The following is a 4,404-nucleotide window of genomic DNA, read 5'->3' as shown; positions in this document are numbered from 1 at the left end:
CTGATCAGACTGGTGAAAAATCCTTCAAGAGCAGTTGTGATATAGCTGATTCCACTGCCTACCTGCAGCATTATTTGCTTTTGAGCATTTTGAGTCAAGCTGCATCCTAGGGCTCATTATCCCATAAGTGTGGTCATCCTGCATGAAGCACGTATCATGCTGCCAAAGATTGTTGTGCCAGCTCTGTACATTGCTTTGATGTGTTGTGATACTACAAATATATAGGTGTAGTCACGATAACAACTGAAAAGCAAATGGCTTCTTGTTGCAAAAAGACTGAAAAGGGGATGTGTAACAGTTGGCGATTTAACCAAGTTGACTGACTAGAGAAAATTGCAATTATGAAAAATTCAGCAGAATTTTCTGCTTTTGGTGACAGTTGCGACCTTGGCTGACATCTAAGCAAATTTTAGCACTGGGTCTCAAATTGGACTACACTAGGAGAAACCTACTAGCTGCTTCCAAGTTTGGTACTGACCTTCAATGACCTGCCTGTCCTTCCTTGACCTCAAGCTTACATGTAGTCTTACAGAAATTGCTTCAGATTATGCAGCAATGTCCTTTGGTAACACCAAGGAGACCTGGTAAGGCTGGACCAGAACAGCAGTGACACCAGAACCCTACTGCTTTCTATCAGCACAGATACTGACTTCAGAAATCACCTACCATTTCCCCTGGAAAAACCTCTGAGTACTGACCAAAGATACTACATTGGAAGACCTTTTACCTCTGTTGGGCTTGTTACTCAGCTACCAAACAGCTTCTGCTGATTATCCAGCAACTGTCTGACCCATTCCACAGACAAAATAGAACCAGGATTTTGACATGCTATTTAAGAGTGTACAGTAATGTATTTTGAAAGAACATGATGGTAATTTTGTAATACATTACATTCTTCCGCCAGAAACAAGAAGTATTCCTTGTATGTAGCATGGTACAGTAACACCTCTGGCAGCAGTAAGGGACATGCCTTTGAAAGCAGTGACCTCCTTTCAACTGGGAATGACACTGGAAATAATGAAGTAGAAAATCAGTGTTTTTAAAAAGTGTGTATTTCAATATTGTGTTGAAAGTGGAAAAAGACCTTCAACTACAGAAATGCTATGTCTCAAAAGTCTTTATATTGGAGCTTATGAAAATGCTGTGTATCCAGGAAAATAGCTGTGCAAGCTATTGCAAAAGTTTCATGTTTTGAATCTAATTTTAGATTCAAAACATGAATGAACTAAAGTCTCTATTTTCAATTTTAGTATGAAAATCTTTGGGCTTAAAAAAAACCCCGTCTTTTCTGGCTTTCCTGACTTCCCTTCTTCATTGAATAAAAGCACTAGTATATGAACAAACAGTAGAATAGAAAAGTGTCCATCAAACATCACATTTCCTGATGAATCCTCTACAGCCATACCTGATTATGAAGGATATGCAATCCTTTAGCCAGTCTGCTCAGTGATGGCAAGTACTTGGTCTATTTTGCTACCCAGAATTCAAGAGCCTTTTATGGCAGCTGAAAGGTCCATGATAGTACTTTACACTCCCCTACTCAATGGTACAGAAAGGCCAATGCACTCATGCAGAAGATTTTAAAACATTTCCCAAATATGATTATCCTAATGGAGTAGTACTGGGTTATTTTCATAAGCTTTGGAGGAAAGGACAAGATTTCCTCCTTAAAACTCCTTGCTGCTGGCAATCAGCATATCCATGGCAAACTGCAGGGGCCATCTACCACCTTTACCAGCATGCTCCCAAAGATTTTAATCACTACATGTCAGAGTCTTCCCCAATAAGAACCATCAACCAGAAGTACTGCAGAAAGGCCCATCGTTCACCTCTTATAAGAATGAATAGCTGGGGATAGGGGAGTGCAAGCTTTGTTTTCTCTAAACCTTCCTTCATGTTGCTTATGTGGACATAAAGCGTAACCTCAGCACTGATACCTGTTCTACCACTGAGTGCCCCTGCTTCTTGCAACCTCAACCAACCCTTTCCATTTGCTCTCTTTTACCTTGGACATTAATTTTGTGGCAATCTGCTCTGTCTGAAAAAGAATTTCATTACTGTGAAATTAGCTTTCTTCAACGTCAGTTTTATGCAGTGATGCAAGCCTGCGTTGTCTGAATTCATGCATGGTTTCACTGAAGCAGGGCAGCTGGGTAATACCATATGTTTCCCTGGCCTTACTCCACCAAGCTGAGCAACTGAATTCCACTATATTTTACTTCTTTTCCTTTTTCCCTATGGAGTCCCTTACTCTCAAGCATGACATCAGTCATGATGATGATTCAGAATGCCATGCTAAAAACATAAATAAAATTGTGATATGTTTTCACTTGAGCTCAGTGTCTGAGTTCATTTTCATCATCTCTGTGTTGCATACTCTTATTTCTGTGCAGATGTGCAGCATTAGGTTTCATAGCCAGATATATTCCTTGTCAGGGGAAAGATATCTGCTTTCACTGCAGCTCATCACTTGTCTGATGTGTCCATAAAAGGCACCTGCAGAAATATCGCTAAGTCTCTTCAGATTATATGCAATGAAAATGTTACTCTCTTCTCTGTAAGAAGAAAGTATGCAACAGTGAAGGGAAAGACAACAACCATATTGCTACAACCGGCACAAATTTCACTCTGCCAACACTACCACCACAGCACTTACAGAAACTCATCTATAACTTCAAGAAAAGATAAAGGATTTGTAATTCATGATTATGTTTCTTTGCACAGAACATGATGGTTTCACTTTAAATGTAGAATTCACAAGGCAGTTTATAATGGGAAACCCGATACAGCAGTACCAAATGTCTTATGCAAGGCTACATGACAATCCAGTTACACAATGAAGACAAACCTTACATCTTCATTTCTAAAGTCCACTTATTCAATGTTACTACTGACCTAATACCAACTGCATTTTTTTACTGTAGACCTTGGTGTCTACAACTGCATGATAATCAATTTATACTGTATTACTAAAGATACAAACCCTTTTTTAATGAACTGCATAGATTACCATTTAGATAAGAGGTAAGTATGAAATTCCATAGTTTGATGCCTAATCCTTGTATTAAACAAATTAAATACCAATAACTTTTCAAACTAGAGTTTAATTCCATTATTTCTCCAAGCTTTTCTGTAATGGTTACACAAATTTTGTCTCTTTTTTACTTTTATTGGAGCTTTGCTTCTCAGAAATTAAAATTACAATCCAACACACAGACATAAGTAATTTCATGTTCAGTATTTGCTTTTGAAAACATTAATTGAAGTAATCTAAAAGGCAAATTTTAGCTGGCAGAAGACTACATTTTTCAATGTGATGCTATTCAATCGTCTATCATTAAAGGAATTTTTACGGGCTGTCCAGCAAGGTCATGGAGTGTCTCTGGTGACATTCAAGACCCACCTGGACACGTTCCTGTATAACCTGCTCTAGGTGACTGTGCCTTGCCAGGGAGGTTGGATGGGGTCATCTCCAGAGGACCCTTCCAACCACAATGATTCTGTGAATTTTGAGGAGAGTGATTTTTGTGATTAAATTTGGCTCAAAAAAAAAGTCACATTCAGGTCTCTTGTGACTTCCTGTGTGGGCCTGTTCAAGCTGCCAAAGACACAAGTCCTCAGGGTACTTCAGGAGACTCCTCTGGTTTCTTTTCTAGGCTATAAATAAATAAATGCCTCTAACATATAAGTGACTGTGGTGATTTTAATCATAGAATGTTAAGGGGTTGGAAGGGACCTTAGAGACCATCCAGTTCCAACCCTCCCACCATGGGTGGGGACACCTCCCACTACACCAGGCTGCTCAAGGCCTTGTCCAACCTGACTTTGAGCACTGCCAGGGATGGGGCATCCACAGCTTCTCTGGGCAACTTGTTCCTGTGTCTCACCACCCTCACAGTAAAGCATTTCTTCCCAATATCTAATCTAAATTTCCCCTCTTTCAATTTGTACCCATTCCTCCTTGCTCTATCACTACAATTCCTAATGATGAGTTCCCCTCTGGAGTCCCTGAAGGACCCAGATACGACAGCTTAACTAAGAGGACTAAAGGTACTCACGACGTACCTGCAACACTAAACCAACCTCGCTCACGAGCACCTCATCAACCCAATCCAGTCATTACCAACTTCCTCTTTTAGGCCTAAAAGCCCCTACATAAATTGTGCTGGATGCTCCCGAAATAAGATTCGTCTTTTGGTTTCCTCCACAAACTGCACTGGGTTGGCCCTGTTTCTTTCCACAGTGCCCCGCCAGACGCGACCCTCTCCCCCCGACCAGGGACACACCCGCACAGCAGCTCCCGACCGGCGAGGTCACACTGGCACGGCTCTCGCCCGGGGCGGTCACAACCCACACGGCTGCCCCGCCCAGGGAGGTCACACTGGCACGGCTCCCGCCCGGGGC

This window comes from Corvus brachyrhynchos, unplaced genomic scaffold (genome assembly GCF_000691975.1).
Source record: "Corvus brachyrhynchos isolate BGI_N302 unplaced genomic scaffold, ASM69197v1 scaffold22, whole genome shotgun sequence".
Lineage (NCBI taxonomy): Eukaryota > Metazoa > Chordata > Aves > Passeriformes > Corvidae > Corvus > Corvus brachyrhynchos.
This window is presented reverse-complemented; position numbering follows the sequence as displayed.